Source organism: Sarcophilus harrisii, chromosome 1, assembly GCF_902635505.1.
Source record: "Sarcophilus harrisii chromosome 1, mSarHar1.11, whole genome shotgun sequence".
NCBI classification, from domain to species: domain Eukaryota; kingdom Metazoa; phylum Chordata; class Mammalia; order Dasyuromorphia; family Dasyuridae; genus Sarcophilus; species Sarcophilus harrisii.
Window position 1 is genome coordinate 335,703,861 of NC_045426.1, and position 26,262 is coordinate 335,730,122.

Genomic DNA, 26,262 nt, shown 5'->3' on the forward strand with positions numbered 1-26,262 from the left:
TTCTGTTATATACAAGTACTGTCAGAGTCTTCTAAAATGCCCTTTGGGCATTTTGCCTTAGGGCAATTTTTCTATCTGAGACTAATACCTAGTTGTACTCTAAACCTAGAGAATGGTTAATCATTCAATTTAAGTAGAGTGTGGAATATTTGAAGAGTAATGTGGGATGTAAGCTAGAGAGGTAAGCTAGATAACTAGATTGTGGAGAGTCTTGTCTATAAGCTAAACATACTTAATTCAGTAGGAATTGTAAGTCAGTTGCTGAAAGTGGATTTTTGTTGTTTTTGTTTTTAATTACATGATGTACTTAATAAGCTACTTGATGAGAAGTTACTTGATGGAAGTTAGTTGATGAGAAATGTATTTTAGGAACGTTAACTTATTAGTGATATTTAGATCAAATTGCAGTGGAATTTTTGTTGTTGAAAGTAGTTTTTTTGTTGTTTGTTTTTGTTTTTAGTTACTTGTTATATTTGATGAGTTACGTGACGAAAGTTAGTTGATGAGAAATATATTTTAGTAACATTAACTTATTAGTGACACCTAGACCAAATTGGAGTGGAATTTTTGTTGGTGGGAAGTAGAGGCAGGAAGAGTGCTTGGAAGGCTATTTTGATAGTCTAGTCCAATGCTCTCCAAACTGTTTTTGATTGTGTATCCTGGTAACAAAAATTTTTTGAGCATATTTTCCCCCAATATATGTGTATTTACTTATTTCAAAATCACATATATGTATTACTAATTATAAAACTTACAACATGGAAAAATTTTTAAAGAATGAGCTAAAGATGAAATAATATTTGCTCTTAGAATGAATAAGAAGGCTCTGGAGTTTATAGAGTAGCAAAATGACATGGTTAGACGTGTTTTAAGATAGTCACTTTGGCTACTGGGTGGAGGGATAGAATGGAGAAACTAATTAGGAGGTCATTGTAATAAAGGCAAGAGGCCATGAGAGCCCCAATTGGAGAGGGGGCTTGTAAGCAGAGCAAAGGATTCTAGTTAAGAGATGCCATTTAGTTAGAAATGAGATTTGACAACTAATTGGATTTGTGGGATAATGAAGAATGGGGAGTGCATCATTATACTGAGATTGTGAACCTACGTGACTAGAATGGTAGTGGTATCTTAAATAGTAATGGGAAAATTGACAAGCATTTGATTTACAGAAACCAAAAAAGATAATATTGTACACAACCCATCCATACTCACTCATTTGTTGATACTCAATTTATTGCACTCATAATGAAAAGTAGGTACAGTTCTTAACCAGTCAAATGTCATAATCTCTCCAGTAAGTATTTTTTATCCATTTGGTTTTTCTCATATTGATTGTTGGGGTGATATATTTTGAATAATCATGGATCACTGGGAAGGCATATGCTTGGGTTTGGTACTGCAGATGAACAGTGAGTTGACTGCAGAATTAAATAAGAGGAAAAGATTGTATTATGTTTCATTTGAGAAGTTGTATAGAAAGAAGAACTCTATCACAAAGATCAGGCTTTTCGTTACAGGCATTCTGCCTGAGATGCTGTGTTATTACAACTCTCAGAATATTTGTGTTGATGGCATTATTATACTTTCTATCACCCATTTGAGATGTCTTTAACTCTCTATCTATTTAACTGTCCAAAGCAGTTGTTAAATCTTAATGATTCCATCTCTACCACATTTCTTAATTTCACCTCCTTCTTTACTCATTTGGTCTATTTCATAGGTCACAGCTTCATTACTTTTTGGGTTGGGACTATTACAGTAGCATCTCAGTTAGTTTCCCAGTTTTCAGTTTTTACCTCTCCAAAATGACCTCCACAGTTGCCTAATTGATATTCTGAAATATAGACCTGATCATGTCATGCACTTCCTACTCAAAATTTGTATCTCCTACATGCCTTTAATATAACATACAAACACCTTAGCTTGGCATTTAAAACACAGTTAACACTAAATTATTCATTCATTAGTTCACTTATCTAGTATATATATATTGTGTGTATATATATATATGTACTATATACATGCATATAGAGCATATATTAAGTACTTAATATATATATACTATAGTATATATGTATATAGTATATATTGAGCACTTAATACATATGAAATACATATGAAATGTTATGTAGAGTCTGAAAACAATTCAAAAAGAAACCTAATACATAGGCCTGTTTCCTCCCAAGTTTTTAATATAGATGGAGGAATATACTGTATGTAATTAAGTATTAAATGACTGATATAGATAGTATATATGATATGAGAATTTAAAGAAGAGATCATTGTGGCCTGACATGGTCAGCAAAAACCTTGCTAGTGAGATTTGAATGGACTTTACAAAATTAGATGGAAAAACTCCATTATTTTCCAGGATGTGTGAAGATTGTTGGGGAGGAATTATGAGCAAAAATTTATAATTGGGATAAAGTACAATGTGTTAAAGGTTAGGAGAACTGTATAACTGCTGAGGTGAATTTGCATCAAAGACTGCTATTAATAAGACTGGATAAATAAAGTAGGGTCAAAGTATGGAGAATCTTGAATGCTAAACAGAAGTTAGGGATTTTTGAGCAGTAGTTATGGTGAAATTAGTATTGTAGAAAGAAATGTAATAGCAATATATAAAATAGATTGAAATTGGAGGGATATTAGAAGTAGGAAGACAATTTAAGAGACTGTTGCAGATTATCTCCTTTGTGGCTTAAAACATTATTTTCCATGTCACTCAATGGAGTTATTGACACAAGAAAGCTCCATATCAGTCAGCAAGCTTTTTATTAAGTATTAACCATGCATGTTCCTCCAAGCATTGTGTTAAACTTGGGAATACAAAAAAAAAAGGGGGGGCAAAAACAGTTCCTGTCCTCCAGGAGTTTACAATCTAAAGGAGACAACATGCAACAGTTCCTGTCCTCTAGCAGTTTACAGTTTAAAGGAGGAGACAACATGCAAACAAATACATAACATACAAAATATGTTGATAAATGGGAGTTGATCTCAAGGGGAAGGCTATAGCATTGAGAGGAATGGGGAGAGATTTCTTGTGCAAGGTGGGATTTTAGCTGTGACTTAGGGAAGTCAAGAGATGGAGATGAAGAGCAAGAGAATTCCAGGCATTTTAGATAACCAGATATCAATTAAGTGAATAGTTAAAAATACTGAATTTAATTTGAATGAAATATTATTACATCATAAGAAACGACAAATTGTTGAATTGAAAGAAATGTGTAAGACATATGAAACAATGTAGAATGAACCAAAAGAATATTATACCCATTGACTACAGCTGTGTAGTTAAAGACAACAACAGCAGCAAATCCATGTTTTCTACACAATAAAGTAGATAAAATAATCTCCTGCCTCTTTGTTTTCATAGAAGCTGCTCTTGATGCCTGCAATATATTCTTTTTTTCTACTCTCAGAATTCATACTAAGTTTAGGTTCCATTTTTTAAATAAAGACTTTTCTGATTTCCCGCACCACTACTCCTAAGTGTTATTCCTCCTCAAATAACCTTTTATTTATTTATTTGTATACATATTATAGTCTTCTCTTCCCCAATCTCTCAGCATAGATCCTTGAAGATTGGTACAGAAATGTACCTAGAAGGCACCAGACTCTTAATAAGTGCTTTTTAAAACTGTCTTTCATTTTTTATTTGTATCCTTAACAACTTACATACCGTCTTGAACATAGTAAGTGCTTAATAATTATTTTGTTTTTTTCCAAAAATAATAACAAAGTCAAAGATAGGAGGGCACTATTATAAATTTAGTGCCCATCCTTTGGATAGGGTTAATTAGTAAATAGTAGAAGTTTACAGAAATGTTAATGTTTCATTGTTTATAGTATAATTTTATGTTTCATATTTAATATGCACTTTATTCTTCTATAATTTTCTTTATATAGAGGTGAATATTTGCATTTATCAATGGAGATAAATATAAAATTTGTGTTAAAAAAGGAAAAAAAAGCAATATATAGTTTTCCCAAGCGTAATCCAGCCCTATCTCTTTTTCTATCTATAACACTTGTCCAACATAGACATATTGATATACTGCATACGATATTTTGTACAATATGCATTTTTTATTTTCATTTTTTCCAGAATAAATAGTCTAGTATTTTTGTAACATTTTTATGGATATCTCTAAAGAAGCTTTGTATTGTTCCAGAGGTTAGTATAATTAATGTAATATTATCCACAAAAAGCAGTATTTGAAGAACGTTTCCATCAATAAGATATGCTTTTAAAGATATTTATTTAAGTGATTTATTATTAAAATAGCAAACACCAATTCAATTAATTAAAATTATTTGTAACTATTCATATTTAAGTAAATAATTTTGGTATATAAGCTGTTACCATTTTTTAGTTTCACCTTTTAAAAATCTCTATCAGGATTCTTTATTTCTTTATTTACTCTCATTTGTATGTATGGTCATATATTTTCCTTTTCTGGTTTTGTTTCACATTATTTCATAAAGATATTTCCAGATTTTTAATATATTTCTTATATTTGCCAATCATGTAAATATAATCTAGTAACAAAAACTTGTTGGATGTTTAGATTTCTTCTAGTTTTTTTTTTTTTTTAAATAATGCTACTGTGAAGATATTAGAACAAATATCTCTCCCTCTTTTCCCTTCCCACACCAGTAACACAAGAATATTTCTAGCAATGAAATTATTGGGTCAATGGGTATGGTTATTGTTGTACCTTTTATTGTGTATCTCTAGAATTTGTTCCCCCTACCTTCATATTCTATAAGTTTGCAACTATATTGGCCATGAATGAGCGTACTTGCTCCACCATAATTCTACCCTCATCGAAGTTTTTTTTTCTTTCTGCTTTGATAGATGTGGTGAATTTCAGCCATTGTATTTCATATGTGATTATTAGGAAGGTTAAACATTTTTTTCGAATGATTAATAAAGATTTGTGTGTTATCTTTTAAAAATTGACTGTTGAAAATAATCAAAAATAAATAATGTGAAATTAACATAGACCTTAACTCCAAAGAAGAGTTTTGAAGTGATACCTTCATTCACTCTTTTGTAGAAGTGTGGAATTGAGTATGGAACATGGCATATATTGTCAGATTTTTAAAAGTGTATTGGTCAGTTTTGCTGATTTTCTTTTCTTTTTTTTTCTTTAAAAAAATTTGAAAGAGCCATACAGAGGGAAATTTGGGTGACATTAAAAAATCAATATAATTTATCCTAAAAAGAAAAATGATAGTTTGTATATTTTGACCATTTATTTATTCATGCTGAACTGGGGGTTATCTTTTTTGATTTTTAATAGTTCCTCGTGTATTTAAGGTAACATTTGCTGTAATATTTTTTCCAATCTATTTTTTCTTTTTCTTTTAATTCTGATTTTTGTTGTATGGAAATTATTTTTCCTGTTTTTATTTTGTAGGGTTTATTAAACCATAATTTATATATATATTTGGTATCTCTATTCTAGTCTACTGATCTAGTTTTCTATTTTTTTTTTTTTTTTTGAGGTGAGGTTCAGTACTAGATAGTCCTGATGATTATTTCTTTGTAACACATTTTAAATGCTGGGAATGAAAGGCAACTTTCATCATATATATTTTTTTTTAACTTTAGCATGTCCTTGAATGGTTTTACTTCCTTTTATTGCTATTAATATTAAATACATACATTTATTTTGGGAAGTGTTGTTACTTTCACTCTCTTAGTCCCATTTGTCCATGAATATTAAATATCTTCTACTTATTTTGACTTTTTCTTTATTTGAGGTAATATTTTATTATTGTCTTTATTCTGGTGGTTTTTGTTGTTACTTTAAATAGTGTTTCTTTTTAATGAATTTTTCTTGGTCTTGGTCAGCAAATTAGAATGCAGATAATTTTTTGCAGGTTAATCCTATGTCTTTGAAACTTTACTAAATTTAAATATTATCTCCATTAATAGGATGCATGCAGATTCATTCCCTCATTTTTTACCTTCTGTATCTCCATAAGGAACTAATCTATCCATGTCCAGCTTCATTTTCAGTGTCCTGGTAATTCTCTAGATCTTTCTTGTCAGAAAGACTGTGCTTAGTCCCAACATTCCTTTACTGTGACTCAGCCTTTAGTGAGACCCTGACTTGGTAAAAATTGTTGGTTTGTGGAATATAGGCCCAGGTTTCATCCCTACTAGCCAGTAACAACATGACACCTTATAGTTAAATAACTAAAAATTGCAAGCTATATTGTTAAGACATTCAAAGACTAATTTCGCAAAAGATTTTCTTATCCCATTAATTAAGTCAGTGGAGAAGTGAATGAAAAGTATAATAAAAGATAACAGGAATATTTGCTTCATGATTTGCAGAGTAGAGGTTACAGAGCCTATTGGGGAATAGAATACTAAACATTGGCTCAGGAAGACCTAGATTCAAATTTTGCTTTTGACATTTTTCTTGTTATGTGTCACTGGGTAAATTGCTTAGCCTTTCTGTGCCTCAATTTTGTGAAATGAGTAAGTTGGATTAAATGATCCCAGAAGTCCTTTCCAACTCTAAACCTATGTTCCTATGAAAAACACAAATGCACAGCTCTTTTGTATATGAAAATTGCATAGCCTTAGAAATTTTTCTAAAAAGGAGTATTACTGAGAAATCTTGCTGAAATGCTATACCTGAATGTGGACTAAATTCAGTTCAGCTGTAAATAGCACCTATGGTGTGCAGAATATGATCCTGGGATTTGTTGGAAATATAAAAATTAGATACCATACCTTCTTTCATGGTTTAATTATCATACTAGTAATTATATTATATGATAAATGTTTAAGGAAGTTGATATGAAACTACTAGATGGAGTCTTAGGTAGTAAAGCTCCTTTCCAACTGAGTTGGAGGATGGGAAAAGGACAGGAAAAATTTCATGGAGGAGGGAACATTCAACCTGAGACTTGAAAAATATGCAGATTTTAGTAGTCCATGTTGGGATTGGGGAGATAGGAGGAGGGAAGCAGGGATCCTCAAACTTTTTAAATAGGGGGCCAGTTCACTGTCCCTCAGACTGTTGGAGGGCCGGACTATAGTAAAAACAAAAACTTTGTTTTATGGGCCTTTAAATAAAGAAACTTCATAGCCCTGGGTAAGGGGGACAAACGTCCTCAGCTGCTGCATCTGGCCCGCAGGCTGTAGTTTGAGGACCCCTGTGCATGTGTGATCATTTTATATTCATGGTGATAGAAAACCTTGAAAGGAGCACAAGGAATGTATAGTTTGGCTGAAGCTTGGGAAGAGGTGAACAGTATAAGATAAGACTCCATTATCATGTAGAGGGAAGACCTTGAGTGTTAGACTGAGAAGTTTGGACTCTGCCAAAAAGACAAATAGGGATTCATTGAAGGATTTTGAACAGAGGAATGACAATATAAATAATAGCATATGGCTAAAGCTTCAAAATCTATTAGGGAAAGAATGTATTATTTGGACTTTGTGTCTTTTAAACATCTCAGTGAATTCAGCTGGAATAATTTAAATAGTTTTGTTTTTCTTTTAGTTCCCAGAAGAACTTAGAGATTATAAGCAGTTTTATATTTCTGGATTCTAAGAGATTAACTTCTCTCTGGGAGATTTCATGATATTACTTAATTTAGTATTGAGGCAATAATGTAGTGGATACAGTGCTGGATTTAGTTAGGAAGAATTGGGTTTAAATTCCATCTCTAACACTAGCTGTATGACCCCAGATAAGACCCTTAAAGCATTTCAAGTGATTCCCTGGGACTTACCCAAGTCACTTGGTGGAGATAGTTCCTTTATTGAGACTTTGATGCAATTACCATATTAAAGTCCTCACTTTAGCAGATGTCCATTCTATAATTGTACACACTTAATGTTTCAATGTTCTAGTTTGTACTGGACTTCAGATTCTTCTGAATATCGTTCCTTATAGTATGTGGATATTTTGTGGTTTTCCAAATTAAAAAAAAAAAAAAACCCAACAGTAGCTGAAGATTTAATAATAAAAAAAAAAAAAGCTTAAGTGCTATTTTCTTTTTGATAAACAATTACTTTTTTTCTTTTTGCTAAGCTGAGCTTGACAAATACCAAAAAATATGCACATTTTCACCCACAAATAAGAAAAGAAAAAGAACTGTACATGAAATAGCAAATTTCTGTTATGAACATGTGGCTTGTTGAGTTTTGTTTTTAAAATATATGATATATTCATCACATTGTTTCTTTTTGAACCTCCTTGTGATTCTGCTAAACTGATTTTACATAGATGAAATAGAACACTGTCACTGTCACTGCCTTGAACAAATTTAAATTCTGGAATTTAGTAAAAGTATGGTATATTTAGATAACTGTGTTACATATTAGTATAGGAGATAAATTCAAAGGAACCAGAGTATTATGAGAAATCTGAAGAAGGAAAGATTGCTTCATATGTGGGGGAATCAAAGAAATTCCTGGAGATTTAGTTTGAACCTTGAAGGAAGAGAAAGATTTCAATGGCAGAGATAGAAGAGGTCAAGAAGGCCATCCCATATAAAGGCGGTGAGCAAAGTCACAGAGACATGAGGAAAGATAGGATGAGTAATGGTGACTGGTACACTGAGTTTGGCTGGAATTTACAGTGTGTGGAAGAGAAGGTAACTTAAAAGGATATGCTGGAGATAGATTATGGAAGCTCTTAAAAGCCAGGATAAAGAATTTTCATGTTGTTCTCTAGCCCTGGGTAGACAAAATTTTTGTGTAAAGAACTAAATGATAAATATTTTAGGCTTTCTGGGCTAAGAAGCAAAATTGAGGATATTTTATAGATAATTATATGATAAGAAGAAAAGCAAATTTCCATAAATATTGTTGAAAATTTTTAAATATAGTAATAATAATAATTGAGTACATTTAAAAAATACAGGTGTACTAATGAGATGAATGGAATTTGTTTGGGGGGGATATTTTGTGCAATTGCTGTTCAAAGTTAAATTTTCCTATCATTACAATGATTGCAAATGTGCAAATTAGCATCTGGTAATGCTAATCTGTAAGGAAATTTTTTTCTTCTTTGAAAATGTATTTTCACATAAATAAGTACTGCCAAATACTGATATCTCTTCATGAGTATATGATTTTAATTGAGCTAAAAGACTAATAGTCCAAAACAAATTTCTTTTCTCTGGTGACATTTCTTTGACTGCTATAATCAAATTAATTAATTCAGTGATTCAATTAATTCATCACTGGTAAACAGATTTCCTTGCTTGACTAGCAAATGAGCCACTCAGAAACCTAACTTCCATGGCAATCTCATTCCATTTTTTAGGTTTTGCTGAGAAATTCTGCTGTGAAGAGATATTACATTTTAAATTTTGTAATTTTTTTGACAGTTACTTTTCTGTGAGTTGAAAATATTGTGATGAGTGCTAATCTGGGTTGTGTCAGTGTGTATTATATACTTTTAACAAGGTCATATTGTCGTTGTTTGATAAATATAATCCTTTGCAAACTAATTCAACAATAAAGAAAGCCACATTCAATGTGTCTTAAAGGTATAACATTCAAGGCCCATGTTTCTTATTTTGACATGATGAGAAGGTACTAGTAATTTAAAAAAAATGTTGTGATATGGTAGTATGTACAGCACAGAAACACTGTTGAGCTGTACCTGCCCTACTGTAATCATTTGTAATGACCTGACCAGTGGTGGGAACCCTGTCATAACTACTCAGCTCTGCTGTTGTGGTGTGAAAGCAGTCACCATATGTTCATTAATGAATGAACATGGCTGGGTTCCAATAAAACTTTTTTTTTTTTTTATGGACAATGAAATCTGAATTTCACATAATTTTTACATGTCACGAAATCATATCCTTCTTTTGATTTTTTTCTTCCAGCCATTTGAAAATGTAAAAAGTAATCTTAGCCTATAAGGCGTATTTTGGTAGACTTGCAGTCTACGGTTCGCTGACTTCTGTTCTGGGTGATGGGGCAGCTACTGCTGATTTTTGAGTACAGTGATTTGATCAAAACTATGACTTAGGAAGATTACTTGGGCAAAGAGAGGGAAAAGACATGCTAGAGAAGGGAGATACTAGAAACAGACTAGTTAGAAAGGCAATTATTTTGGTGTTTGGTTATTATTTTTAGTAAAATGGAAATTAATCCTCTTAAATAAAATCTAGTTCAGCAGATCTGTTAAGCATAGCAACTGAAACAACAGAGCAGATTTAAAATGAGCAGGAAGAAAATCAGCTCTTAAATTTCATAATTGGAATGGTGGAGCTATCCAATCATAATGTTGTAGGAAAATAACATTTGTCAAAGTGGAATTTTATGAATTGATTCTAAAGGAAAGTACTGTAAACACCCCATTTCATCCCATCACCTTGAGCTGTAGGTATGAGAATATCTGTTACAAGAATATTTGTCAGAAACATTTTTTGTCATTAGGATGACCTTGGCAATTCTTGGGTGAGGAAATTTTCCTTGTCAATTCAGGTTAGCACTTCTTTGAACTTAGTTTTAAGAGTTGTCAGAATCCTGAGAGAAGAGTGAATTGCCTAGAGATATACAGCCAATACATGTGCCAGAAGTAGGACTTGAATCCAGGATTTCCCAGATTTCAGGGTAGCTTTCTATCTATTATACCACACTGCCTCTCTTTAGAAACAGAAACAGATGAATTTACTCGTATACTTTAAAAATAAAATTCAGAGAAAATGAATCTTTTATCTAAAATCACAAGATGATTTGTCTTAAAGCCTCCAAACAAATAATTTTAGTTTACCTACTCCTTTAAATCTTTTCTTGTTGAAAGTATTGTGATTTATAAAGGGACATATGGAGAATTAGTTGTCTCTTGGATTTTCCAGACCCTGTTACCTTTTCAGTGTCACTCCCTTTCACACACACACAACTTTCCAACCAAACTGGAACCTTGCTTTTTCTAGAATTCCTCATTCCATCTTCTTTCTTTTTTCAGCCTGTGCTCTATTCCTGGAATTGCATTCCCTCTTTTTTACTTTTAGTGTAGTCCAGCTCAGGGATCCCTTTTTATTGGAAATCTTCCCTGATACCTCTGGTTGTTAGAAAATACTTCCTTCTCAGATTATCATGTACTTACTGATTTGCATGTAGCATCATCCCACAATAGACAGGAATTAGTTTTAGGTTTTTTTGTTTTTGTTTTTGTATCTTCTTTCCTAGAAAGAAAAAGCATTTATTACGTTCTTACTATTTTCAGGCACCTGCTAAGTTCTGAGTTTACAAAAACAAGAAAACAAGACAGTCCTACTATCAAAGAACTTATAGAGAAAGACAGAACACACTGAGGAGATAGTTAGGGGAGTCCCTTAGTTGGATTTACTCATGATAAGGAAGCTCTATGGAGCAACTCCTTAGTCACTAGGTTTTGTTTCTTATTTCAGCCAAGTAAACTTCTTTGCACTCTATACACAATTCATCTTATCTTGATTCTGAACCTCATACTATTCATTCAGGGATATGCTAGAGTCAGCTTATATAGGCTGGTCACTGCCAATTATTAAATTTTCAGTGTAAGTATTTACACTTTAGAAATAGGTGAACTATACAAATCAAGGTTTGATTCATTGTTGTGTTGATTTTCTAGGCTGAAAAATGATGGAGAAAATGTTAATGATGTAGATCAAGCTTAAAAGTATGTCCTGCCTATATTTTTATTTTAGGACAATTGCTTATTAAACATTTACCAGTATGCAACTATATTCATTCCTCTTAGAATGGGCTGTCTTAGCCTGACACATCTTTGTGCATATCTGCAGAAAGAAAGTTGATTATATTAACTAATATTATGTTAATAATTATATTAACTAACTTGTTAATGTTAATGATGACCTGCCACTAAAGCATTCTTAACATTATTTAATCATTTTAATCATGTTCAAACCTTCTTTGACAGTCCCTAGAATGCAATAAGGGAAATAATAAAATATGTAAAATATATTTTTTGTTAATAATCTTGGAAAGTAATTCCTTTACATGTGAATGGAATTGAGCTTGCTTTTTTTTTTTTAATGATTAAATTTTCTTCATGAATGAGAAAGATATTAGCTATTGGAAAGCCAGGAGAAAGAATAATTAGTTGTTTGAAAATAAGCTGACATGGAAAAATACTTAATAGTATTTGACAGAACCATTTGACCAAAAAATAACTATTCTAATTTCCACTAAGTTTTTGTAGTACTCAAAACCTTTATCTTCAGTATGAACTAAGATTATATTTAGAGTATCGAAACTTGACATCTATGATTCAGTAGTTATTTACATAGATTGGTTAAGTAAAGGCATAGATTATCTATTTTTTTCAAAAATTTGTTTTTTTAATATGTTATTTCTTAGCAGGCTTGTTCTTGTTCTTTGTTTTACTTCAGTTTATTTCTTGCTGGACTACACTCTTAAGTTCTAAGGTCTTGTTTTCCTTTTATTTCCCAATAGGAGCTGCTTCAAGTAGCAGATTGTGATGCTTAAGTTCAACTTGATAGCTGTTGTTTTTAACCTCCAGGGCAAATATAATACCAAATATTTGGTAGGCTTTCAACAAATTCTTATTGATTGATTAACATTATTTGATGACTCAATTTCAATAAAACTTCAGCTATTGGAACCCTAAGAAAACCAAGTTTTACAATTAGGCTTAAGTCCCAAAACTTTATTTCAGCCATATTGAGATGGAAATATTTTCTTTTTTCTCTTTCTAAAAAATAATACTCATTTATTCCTTAGTTACTTGCAAAAACAATTTTTAACATTTTTTAAAAAATTGAGTATCAAATTCCCTCCTTCCCTTTCTCCTTTTCTCCTTCCTTGGGACAATGAGCAATTTGATATAGATTTATGTACAGTCATGCAAAACATATTTTTGTATTAGTCATCTTGTGAAAGAAAACAGACGAAAAAAAATGCAACCAAATACTCAAGAAAAAAGTGAAGTAAAAAAATAGTTGCTTTGATTTGCATTCAGACTTCACCAGTCTTTCTGTGGAGGAGAAAGAACATTTTTTGTCATTGAGTTCTTTAGAATTATCTTGGGTTATTGTATTGCTAAGAATATCAAACTCATTAACACTTGATCATCATACAGTATTGCTGTTACTATGTGCAATGTCCTTTTGGCTCTGCTCCCTTCACCTTGCATCCATTCATGTAAGTTTTTCCAGGTTTTTTCTGAATTCATCCTGCTTGTCATTTTTTATAGCCTAGTAGTAGTCTATTACAATTTTATCTCACAACTTGTTCATCCATTAATAGAAATATTTCTAAAATTTATTATATACTTATAACAGATAACACTGAATACAATTTACCTTTTCTTGATGGCTTAGGTTTATCATCATGAAAATCATAGGTAATTCTTTGAAGGAAAATTTTCAACGTACAGAAAGTGAGAGGCATGACTTCAAATGCCATGCCTACGTAGCATTTACTAACTATTCAATGGTGGGCAACTCACTTTGCCTCTCTGGGCTTAATTTTCTCTTGTATAATGTGGAACCATTACTTAACATTACCTATCTTTTCAGTTTGTTGTAAGAAAAGCATTATTTGGACCACAAAGTATTCCATAAATATGAGCTATTATTACTCTATCATAATATTAGTGATACCTTTGGGGCTATTAAGTGGACTCATTTAACTGTGTTATTGTAACTGTGTTACAATAAAAGGCCAGGTTGTAACCTCCTGAGTCCTTGTATCTGATTTTTTATGGTATTACTCTTAGTAATCACCAATCCTGCTCTATGCCTATTCTTCTTCTCCATATTCTTTTAAGATTTGCAACTTCTAGTCTGATAAGGATTAGGAAATCTAGTAAGTAGATGTATATAAAAATGAATAAATAACTTTGCATATGAGTGTCAAGGATTAATAACTATCATTGTAAAATCCGGTCTTTGTACTAAGGCAAAAAAAAAAAAAAAAAGAATTAAAGGAATAAAAGCAAAGTTAACAATCACTTTCTGCAGATGATATGATGCTTTATTTAGAAAGTCAATAAAAACTTAGTTGAAATAATGACATTAGCAGGATTGTAGAATATAAAATAAATCCACACAGATCATCAATACCAACAAAATCTAGCAGGAAGAGATAGAAAGAAAACTTTAAATAATTGAAGACAATTATTTGTCCTTCATTCTCAAAGCAGATCTATAACTTCAGCAAGGTGATGTCTTGAATTGCAGATGAATTGGATATAAATGAAACAGAGATATACAAAGTCATCAACCACATTTTCTCCTCCAGAGTCATTGGATTCCAATGACAAGCCATAGTCAAGATTGGTGACTGCTTTAGATGCAATGGAAGACTGTGGTCTTTTTCAGAAGCTAAGGGTCTTTCCCAGGTCTCAATTTGTCTGAGGTAATGCTCATTCAGTAATTAAGGGCTATGAAAAAATTGAGGCAAAAGATGGTCTAGTTTGTCTTCATAAAATAATCAGTCTGGGAGGGGAAGACTTTCAGAGTTTCTGACTAGAAAAGAATTACTTTTTGCCATCATATTCGGGATTTTACTTGCCAAGACATGCCCAGGAACTATATATACAATTACAAAACTCTCTTCACACAAATAAAGACAGATCTAAATAATTGGAGAAATATTAATTGCTTATGGGTAGGCTGAACCAATGAAATAAAAATGAAAAATTTTCATATATTAATTTACTTATTAAGTGCCATGTCAGCCAAACTACTAAAGAATACATAGATCTAGAAAAAAATAATAAAATTTACCTGGAAGAATAAAAGGTCAAGAAAATCAAGGGAATCAATCAATGAAAAAAAAAAAAGAGTGAAGGAAAAGGGCCTAATAGTACCAGATTTTAAACTATATATCAAAACAATTTGAATTGAATAAAAGTAAAATAGTTGAACAATGAGTAGATTATTAATACAATATATGGAAGCAAAAAAGCATAGTGGTATAGTGTTTGAGAAGATTTCAGCTTTTGGTTCAAGAACTCACTATTTAATGAAAACTGCTGGGAAAACTGGAAAGCCAGTCTGGCAGAAATGAGGCGTAAGCCAACATCTCACACCATCTACCATGATAAATTCAAAATAGGTACATATTTAGAAATAAAAGGTAGTATAAGCAAATTAAGGGAGCATGGAAGAAATTACTTGTCAGATCTATAATAATGGAAGAGTTCATGACCAAATCAGAAACAGAGAATATCATGGAAGGTAAATTAATAATTTTGATTATATAAAATTGCAAAGTTTTTACATAAACAAAACTAGTATAGCTAAAATTAGAAGAAACAAACAATTTACAGCAAATTTCTTTGATATATAGAGAAAACTAAACCAAATTTGTAAAAATAGCCATTCCCCAAATGATAAATAGTTAAGGAACATGCATAGACTGTTTCAAAGAAAGAATCCCAAACTATCAATAGTCATATAAAAAGATATTCCTAATTTCTAATAGAGGTTTGAAAAAGCAACTTCGGGGTACCCCTTTGCAACCATCAGACTAGATAAGATGCAGAAAAGGAAAATGACAAATCTTGATGGGAAAATAAGGCATACTAATGAATTATTGTAAATGCTGTGAACTAGTCCAATTATTCTAGTGAGCAATTTGGAACAATGCCTAAAGGGGTATAAAACTGTGCTTACCCTTTGACCCAGCAATACTACTACTAGTTTTGTGTCCTAAAGAAATCAAAGATAAAGGAAAAGAATCCCCATATACCAAAATATTTATTTATGGCAGCTTTTTTTTTTTTTTTTTTTTTTTTTGTAGTGACAAAGAATTGGAAAGTGAAGGGATGCTTGTCAATTGGGGGATGGCTGTAATGTTATGATATATGAATATGATGGAGTACTATTTTGCTGTAAGAAGTAATGAAGGGAATGGTTTCAGAAAAACTTGGGAAGACTTACATAAAATGATGCAAGTGCAGTGAGCAAAACTAGGAGTACACTGTACACAGAAACATCAATATTGTAAAGATAATTAATTGTGAAAGATTTAAATAACTCTCATCAATAAAATAATCCTTCACCACAACTCCAAAGGACTATGATGTAAAATGCTATCTAGTTTTGGATAGAGAACTGACTCAAGAGAGCAAACTGAAGCCTTTTTGTTCCTTTATTTTTCTTGATTTTTTAGTGCAGAAATATGTTAAATATAATTTCATATGAATAATGGATGTCACATTTCTTGCCTTTTTATTAGATGCAGGAAAGTCTGGAGGGAGGGAGAAAATTTGAAACTGAAACGTAAGATAATGTAAATAAAATGCTTGGTAAATCCTAGAAGATTAAATAACTGTTAGCTGCTATTATTATAATCATCATCATCATCAATTATCATATGAGTAAAATACCAAAATTTTGTTCTTAGCTTTTGTGATAAAGTTTTGGTTGCTCAAAAACTTCTGGGATAGCATTTGGGAGCCTCTATATTTAGGCATTGGGATAGATGGATATTGAATTAGGAATTAGTTATTGAAATAGGTGGATTTAACCTAAGACACTATATACTTTTGCAAAATCTTATAACAGTGAAAGTCTTACACTTTTTAGTCTCCATGTTTTTGGAATGAAGGTTTTATATGGAGTTATTAATAGTGTACAATAGAATATAATAGATAGATATATAGTATAAAGTATAATAGTTAGATATAGATATAGATGAAGATGGAAAGATCATCAAAAGGTTTGAGTTTAAAGCCCCACTTTGCTATTGACCAACTGACCAAGTTACTTTACCTCTGAGCATCAGTTTTATTGTTTGAAATGGGGACAAAAATACTTGTTCTACTTACCTTACAAAGTATCAAATAATAAGTATCAATGTATCAATATGAGTATCAAATAATAAGTATCAAATGAGGCTTTATTATGTGAACTACTTTGTAAAGAATAATCTATAGATCTTAGTTATCTCTATCAATATTATTCCTTATATAAATTAATATAAAATAACTATAGTTTAATAATTAGTTTAAAAATAAACATACATAGTCATCAATTTAATAAATGCAATTATCATTGTGATAGTGATATTGATATAATATACAATATATTATTTTAACATAAAAATGAAAAAAAATGATATGTTCTGCTATAATTGTGTTATGCAAAATATATTCCTCAGATAGAAAAGAAACATCTCTCTGTTTAGTTGAAAATAAACATTTATATATTTTTAAAAAATTCTTTTTGGGATGAATAGGCATCTGCTGAGATAGCTCCAGATTTTTCCAGAAGGTCTATTCTTTCTGAAATGCTTCTTTCTTTTTTCATGTTATACTGTCAAGTAAGCTTTTATAGCACGAGGGGAGTTATTTTATGAGCTACATACTTTGCTAACTTTATTTGTCATTTAACATGCTACATTTATGTTTGCCAAGTTTATATACACAGACATTCCAGTTTACTAAGACTGTAACATTACCTTGAAAAATTTTATAACCTGTTTTCCTTTACATTTTAAGGGAATAGTTATTTAGAGTTTGTACATTTTGTGACATTCAAAAATAGTATTTAATATTGTATATGGGAAAAATAAAAAAAAATAATTCTTCTGCAAATGAATGGCAAGACTTAACAAATTAAGGTGGTATTTATTAAAAGAAATTTGGAGAAGCCTGAATATCCATTCCTTGCCTATGCAATAAAATTCAAACTTCTTAGACCTTAAAGACTTTTCATAACTTATAGCTTTAAATCCAACCCCTGACATTTTCTTTGTGAACTTGGTTTGTTTCTCCAATTTTTAAATAAGACAGTTGAACTAAATGGCCTCTAAGGTCCCTTCCAGTTTTAGATCTTTGCTTTTAGGATCCTCTGTTCCAACCAAATTGGATTTCTCACAAACTCCTGAACCTATTTATTATGTGCTTTCCTATTTCTGTGCCTTTGCTTACAGCTGTGTCCAACTCCTGGAATATTCGTAATCCCTTTCCCCTCATCTATTACCTATAGTCCAAAGTCTCGCTGGAATTGATCCTTCCTTCACTTAATCTCATAACACTTTATATTATTTTATATGATATATTGTATTATATTTCTATGTATGTGTCTTAATACTTATATTAGACTAAAATTAATTGGGGGTGGAATCAGTGCCTTAATTCTCTCGGTATCTTTCCTAGCATTTTGTATAGTTCATTGCACACTAAAAAAGATGTACTTAAATAATGAACTGACTGAGTCACATATATGAATTAAGAAGAGAAAATAGATTAACTTGAAGAGAGTTAAATGGGACTAGAATCAGTTATTTTGTAAACAGAGGGAAAAAAGGAAAAAGAAAAAAGAAAAGTTGAGTGAACAATTCAGGTATTAAAAGGAAATCTTGAAGTTAGGCTACATACCAAAAAAAGATTTTGATTTATCAATAGGCTAGGCACAATTAAATTAAGGTAACATGCAAAACACTTAATGAAAATAACTGTGACCAACATAACATTCTGAAAGTAGTTCGTTATATATTGAGGATATACTGTAATTTATATCATTTTCATATTTCCAACTATACTTTTTTTTTACTCAAGACATCTAATTTCACTTTTTCTTTTGAGGTTTTTATTTAGTAGCATTAAAATCCAATATATTCTTAGATTGTTTATAGATGAATACTTTATTTTTTAATTTAATATTTTATTTTTTTATAATTACTTGTAAAAAACAATTTTTAACATTTATTTAAACTTTTTTTTTGAGTTCCAACTTCTCTCCCCCGTTTTCTCTTCTTCCCCTTCCTTAGGAAAGTAAGGAATTTGATTTGTTATGTATGTGCAGTCATGCAAAATATTTTCATATTAGTTATGTTGTGAAAGAAAACACAGATAAAAAACCCAAGAAAAATAAAATAAGTAAAGAAAAAGTATGCTTTTATATGCCTTCAGTCTCCATCAACTCTTTCAATGGAGATGGAAAGCATTTTTCACCCTAAATTCTTTGGATTGTCTTGGATCATTGTACTATTGAGAATAGCTAAGTCATTCACAGTTGATCATTACACAGTATTGCTATTCCTGTATACAGTATTCTTCTCATTTCACTTTGCATCAGTTCATGTAAGTTTTTCCGGAGTTTTCTGAAAGTATCCTGCTCATCATTTCTTATGCCACAGTAGTATTCTGTCACAGTCATAAACAACAATTTGTTCAGCCATTCCCCAGTTGATGGACATCCCCTCAATTTCCAATTCTTTGCCAACACTAAAAGAGTTGCTATAAATGTTTTGGGACATATAGGCCCTTTTCCTTTTTTTTTTTTTTTTTTTTTTTTTTAAATTTCTTTGGGTTACTTGGTCAAAGGGTATGCATGGTTTTATAGCCCTTTGGTCACAGTTCTAAATTGTTCCATTGAATGTCTGAATCAGTATACTACATTACCAACAGTGCATTAATGTCTCAGTTTTCCCATATTCTCTCCAACATTTGTCATTTTCATTTTCTCTCATGTCAGCCAATCTGATTGGTGAGGAGGGGTGATGAATACTTTCAATGTCAGTCAAAAAAACTTTTAAGAAGGACTTTGTTTCTAAAGGTACACAGTATGATACAATTTTTGTTGTTCAGTTGTGTTCAACTCTTTGTGACTCTGTAAGAGCTTTTCTTGGCAAAGATGCTAGAGTAGTTTGCTATTTCCTTCTCCAGTAGAATAAGGCAAACAGAATTTTAAGTGATTTATTCAGGGTCACTCAGTAAGTTTCTGTCTGCCGTAGTGGAAAGAGATCATTTAGAGCTAGAAGATCTAGGTTTAAATTTCACCTTTTACACTTATTGTGTGATTTGGCAAGGCCCATCTCATCCCTATGAGTCTCAATATCTTCATCTATTAAATGAGGTGACTGGACTATGTGACCATCAAAGGGACTTGACTCATAAGCCTTATATGATGTCAAGCCAGACCTTATTTAGAGCAAAAGCCAAACTGGGACAGTATGTATGTAGTTTCTTGGCTATTCTCCAAAATACATATATATTTAAAAACACTATGTACTATTGAAGCACAAACAAGTTTTACAAAGTACTGGTTATGCAAGTTATAGAAAACACTTGCATAGGACATAAAATTGGCTTAAGAAAAGTCTTCACTTTTCTGATTTTTTAACATTGAAGACACTTGACCAGTAAAAACACAATGCAGCATTGTAGAATATCACTTTTCAGAAATATATATACTATATATACTATATGCTATTGCCTTTCAGGTTCCCCTTATTCATGAGCAGGTTTTCCCATCACCTTTACATTTTAAAACAGACACGATCATGAACAGCCACACAAATGATGTTTCCACACCATGTCTAAAGAGATATCACTTCTTATTACTGCTCTTATGTGGGCCAGCCTATTTCTTTAAGCACTGTCAGTTTCTTCCTTCTGGGCAAAGATTTCCTTCAAACTTGGCCATAAGAAACAATGGAAAGGAAATGTTGAAGATCCTGCTTCCCAATACTAGCCAATTAATCATAATCTTCTAACCTGACTCATTTGATTAGAAATATATCCACCAGTGTAAATCTTGTGCTTCAGAAAGTTGTAAAAATGAATTATTAATCCCTTTTCTTTAGCTCTGAGCCCCCAGTTTATCATTGGCAAAATGGTACAATTTTAAAATACCCTCTTTTTGTCTTTGCAGCTCCCTTATTGCACTGTAAATGAGCAAGGGATTGATTAATTTTAGAATACAGTAGCTAACCACAGTTATCATAAGTAAACTTAATAGATAAAATAAGTAGAAAAGTAAACCAAAAAAAAAAAAAAACGTGGATAAGTTTTGGGAATGTTCTCTGGAAAGAGAGAGAAGGAAAAATAAGAAGGCACAGAAAAAGGAGAAACAACTGTCTTAGAAGTCTATCCTCTATAAAGGCTTCTTAAATTTTTTTCCATTCCCAAGCCCATTTTATCCTGGGTATATAGATATATAAAATAGGTATGCAAATGAATAAATAAAAATAAGTATACAATAGGTATAATTTTCAAATTACTGATAATAAATCATAATTTTATGATCTCCACATTCAGTTACATGATACCTTATGGAGTTACAATGCACATTTTAAGAATCTTTGCTCTAGATAAGCTTCAGCAAAGCAGCATCCACTCAAACACATTTCCCTTCTCCCCCTCTCTCTTTAGAGCCTAGAGTTAGTGACCTCAGTGCTGCAGCCCTTCTCACACTTCCAAGGCACCCTCTCTTCTGTCCTGCTCTTTGAACTCTTCTTGGCTTCTCTTTTCAAATGTACTGCCTTTTTTTTTTTAAGTTGGTTGCCTTCTCCTTCCCTTTCCCATGTACTAGATTTTGATGCTTAAAGTCTCCTCTTGCATGACTTCTACTCTCCCAGACTCTTAGTATTTGGAGGGACTAGCATGTTATTCATAAGGTCAGAGAAGCTCCCAGAAGATCAAATAGTGGAATCCTAGAGAAATTTCTGCCCAAAGGTAGAGCTATGAGGTAATGCTACACACATTAGGAATTTTCATTTATCATAGTTGTCAGTGTTAGTTTTTAGGTATAAATTGTCATTTTCCCCAGTATCCAAATATGTTGGAAGTATTTAAGCTTAATGTCAGAACATGAGATAATAAACTTATTTATAAGGAAAGTCCATTTTAAAACAAAATTTTAAAACAAAAAAAAAGATGAGAAAATGATTGCTAGTGAAGGTAAAGGTGATTACATTCAAACCATCATATATGGGGAATATTTACTTTTTAACAAATAACATTGCAAATATTATGTATTTTGAAAACTTTTTTGAATCTATGTATTATAAAACTAGTATTCCAGTCAGAAATTATTTTCTATAGAAACCATATTTTACAGTCACACAGTCGACTGGAGGTATATAATAGAAGAACTTCTTGTTGACTGTCTGCACTCCCAGAAGCACTGATTGATAAAGTTTAATTTTAAGGTTCTCTTCCTTTGAGGAAGCTCTCATACCTATACTATGTTACCTAGTTAATCCTTCCTGAATTCTTCCTGTTTTTCCTTAATGAAGTGTTAATTCTTTAACTAGTATGAGTTAAACCTGGAGTTAGGAAGACCTAAATTTAAATCTGGCCTCAAATACTTATTACCTATGTGACCTTGGGTAAGTTACTTAAATCTACCTCAGTTTCCTCATCTGTAAAATGATTTGGAGATGGAAATGGCAAACCCACTCCAGCAATTTTGCAAAGAAAACCCCAAATGGGATCAAGAAGAATTTGATATGACAGAAAAACTAAATGTCACATCACAGATAATTAACTGATTAGTTGCTATTTGATTATTATGACATCAAATGAGGCATAAAACAGATATTTGCTTACCAAAGATACATATCCCGGCCATGGAAGATGTCCATTATAGGGACCAAATGGAAGAAAGGGATTGCTAAGAGATGGTGAAGTTCTTCAGATATACCTATTTTCTTGTGATACTATTGTGATTGCATTATACTTCAGAATGCTATAGGGGCTCTTCACTGAGATTCATAATTTCACAAAAGAAATCTACCAGTTAATACAAATAGGAAAAACTAATGGATAAAAATGTAGTTATTATTGAGACGTAGTTGGAAAGCCAATATATTTCTTTATTTTGATAATAGCTTTTTATTTTCAAAATACATGCAAAGATAGTTTTCAATATTCACCCTTGCAAAACCTTGTGTTGTGAATTTTTCTCCCTCCTTTCTATCCCTCTTATTTCAAAATCAAGTATTCCATATAGGTTAAACATATGCAGTTCTTTTAAATATATTCCCACATTTATCATGCTGCACAAGAAAAATCAAATCAAAAAAGGAAAACAAAATGAGAAAAAAGCAAGCAAATAACAACAAAAAAGATAAAAATAATATAGTGATCCACGTTTAATCTCCATAGTACTCTTTCTGAATGCAGATGGCTCTCTCCATCACAAGTCTATTGGAATTGTCCTGAATCACCCCACTGTTGAAGAGTCCAAGTCCATCACAGTTGATCATTACACAATCTTGTTATTCCTGTGTACAATATTCTCTTGGTTCTGCTCACTTCACTCAGCGTCAGTTCATGTAAGTCTCTCCAGGCCTCTCTGAAATCATCCTTCTGGTCATTTCTTATAGAACAATAATATTCCATTCCTGTCATATATCATAACTTATTTAGCCAATTTCTAAACGATGGACATCTACTTAGTTTCCAGTTTCTTGCTACTACAAAAAAAAAAAAAAAAAAAAAAAAAAAGGTTGCTACAAACATTTTTGCATATGTGAACTCTTTTCCCTTTTTTTATCCCGGAACAAAGGGTATGCACAGTTTGATAGCACTTTGGGCATAGTTCCAAATTGCTCTTTAGAATGGTTGGATCAGTTCAGAACTTTACTAAAAATGTATTAGTGTTCCAATTTTCCCATGTCCTCTCCAACATTTATCATTATTATTTCCTGTTATCTTAGCCAATCTCAGAGATGTATAATGGTACCTTAGAGTTGTCTTAATTTTCATTTCTCTAATCAATAGTGATTTAGAACATTTTTTCATATGATTAGAAATGACTTTAATTTCTTTGGCTAAAAATTGTCTTTTCATATCATTTGACCATTTATCAACTGGAAAATGGTTTGTATTCTTATAAATTTGAGTCAATTCTCTACATATTTTAGAAATGAGGTCTTTATCAGAGCCCTTGGATGTAAAATTTTTTCCCCAGGTTTCTGCTTCACTTTTAATCTTGGCAGCATTGGTTTTGTTTGTATAAAAAGTTTTTAATTTAATCCAAATTATTAATTTAATATAATTAAAATTTAATTATAATAAAAATAATAGAACTATCTATTGTTCTCCTAATTTAGGAAAGGCAACATATTGAGTTAAATATATGTATGTTAATTACATATATGTATTAATTGGCTATATATATGTTAATACTAGTATATATTGGTATTAGCATTGTAGATAGAGAATAAATTGGGCTTTCAACTAAATGGAAGGAAGAAAGAAGCTAGATTGAATATGGAACACTCTGTAGTGCTTTTAATAACCTAGTCTCACACATACAACCCCTATATTTTTATCCTAAGTCTTTTTCTGGTGAAAATGTATAGTTGCAGGTTTTATAATTTCTGTAGTCTCAAATGAGTCTACAGGGTTGGGAGGTAGGAAGATAATGAATTGAGTTCCAGACACTTTGAATTTAAGATGTTTACAAACCATCCCGTTCAAGATATCTAGTAGTCAGTTGGAGATTTGAGTGTGGAAATTAAAAGAGGATAATTGGCCCCGGATAAGCAGATCTGAGAATTATCAACAAAGAGATGATAATTAACTCCCCAGAAGTTGATACGATCAAGTGAAATAGCATAGAGAAGTAAAGAGGGGGGCCCAGAGCCTATTTCATTCACTTATCTGATGCCAACTCTCCTCATCTCTTCCTCTGTGTTTATATATTCCTTTTCTCATGCATCTCAGTTATTTTTTTAAAAATTATGTTTCTGTAATTGATAAGAATTTTTCTCTCTCACCTCTTCTCCTGAAGAAGTTAAAATAAAACTTCTATAACAAATATTCATAATCAAAGAAAAAAAATCTCTTTTGGGTTTTAACTAGCAAAGACAGCAGAGTCTCTAGAAAGGATAAGTCCCAGGACACTTGAATTATTCACAGTTATTTCCTTAAAATTGAGTCAGGTGTCTTTAACAGAGAAATATTTAAAGGATATGAACATTTTTTTTTTCTCAAAAGAATTGCAAACTAGTAGCTATTTGAAAGAATGTTTTAGGGGCAGGTAGGTGGTGCAGTGGATAGAGCACCAGTCCTGAAGTCAGGAGGACCTGAGTTCTAATCTGGTCTCAGACACTTAACACTTCCTAGCTGTGTGACCCTGGGCAAGTCATTTAACTCCAATTGCCTTGGGGGGGAGGAAGAAAAAAGAATGTTTTAAATTACTAAAGATAAGAGAAATCAAAATAATTATAAAACCCTGAGGTTTCACCACACATCTAGTAAATTGGCAAACATAACAAAAGATGGGAAAAAGTCAGAAGGAGCTATGGAAAGATAGGCAGTTTTGCAAAGGTGAATATTGAAAACTATCTTTGCATATATTTGGAAAAATGAAATAGTATTACAAAAAAAAAGAAAGATAGGTACCCTAATGCATTGTTGTTGGAGTTGTGAATTGATCCAACCATTCTGGAAAATAGTTTGGAATTGAGCAAAATACATGAACCCAGATCTCCATGCCCTTTTATTCTGTGATTTTACTACTCAGCATATATCTCATATATATTGATAAAAAGAAAATATTGATAGTAGCGCTTTTTGTGGTAGTAAAAATGCAAAAATGAAATAGATGTCCATTGATGGGGGAATGGCTAAACAAATTCTAGTACATGAATATAATGGAATATTATTACTGTGCTGCTACACAGTATAAAATTAATGTTGAGAAATTATAAAGAATAAGATCTACCCTAAAAAGCAGATATGAAAAGATACCTATACTTTCATCCATCTGTTCCTTTGATGAGGTCGGTGGGAATGGTCCCCAGATGTGGAATGCTGCATATAACATCAAAAACATTTTTTTTGATTTGTTGATTGTTTTTTATTGATTTTTTCTTCCTTTTATTTTTATTTAAAAAATCTTTGTTACAAGGATGGCTCTCTGGGGAAAGGGAAGGGAAAGGATACAAGGAAAACCTAAGTGATGTAAAATCAAAAGATATCAATAAAATATATTTTTAAAAGAAATTTATAAATTGGAGCAATTTTGAAGTTCAACTTTACTTCTATCAGGTTGGCAAAGATGACAAAAAAGGAAAATGATAAATGTTGGAGAAGCTGGTGCACTATTGATGGAGTTGTAAATTGATTTAGCTGTTTGGGAAAGCAGTTTGGAACAATGCTCAGAAGTTAACAAATTGCATATCTTTTGGCCTAGTATATCACTAGTAGACTTGTGCTCCAGAGATATTAATGAAAAAGGAAAAGGATCTATACATACAAAAATATAGCAGCTCTTTCTGTGGTGACCAAAAATTGGAAACTAAAAGGCTATTCTATTAGGGGTGGCTAAGCAAATTATGGTATAGGAATGTAATGGGATATTATTGTGCCATAAGAAATAGACAACTTTCAGAAGAAAGAGGGAAGACCTTTATGAACTGATGGAGAGCCAAATGAACAGAACTGAGTCGTACAATAATAGCAACATTATAAAGAAAAACGAAAAGGAAGAAATAAATAAGAATAAAAGTGAAACAGGCCACTTATTTCCTGACAGAGAAGTAAC

The 26,262-nt window shown here is 31.6% G+C and overlaps 1 protein-coding gene and 1 long non-coding RNA gene across 3 annotated transcripts in view; one reads left to right on the top strand and one right to left on the bottom strand.

Annotated features, from left to right (window-relative positions):
* The window catches only part of ADCY9 (adenylate cyclase 9), a 176,031-nt gene that overhangs the window by 12,771 nt on the left and 136,998 nt on the right, over positions 1 to 26,262 (top strand). The window lies entirely within an intron of this gene.
* On the bottom strand, positions 1,318 to 11,176 carry LOC116420476. Its single transcript, XR_004230807.1, has 2 exons — positions 11,106 to 11,176; positions 1,318 to 1,418 (listed from the first exon to the last, which is right to left on the bottom strand). It is a non-coding gene; the product is annotated as an uncharacterized LOC116420476 (long non-coding RNA).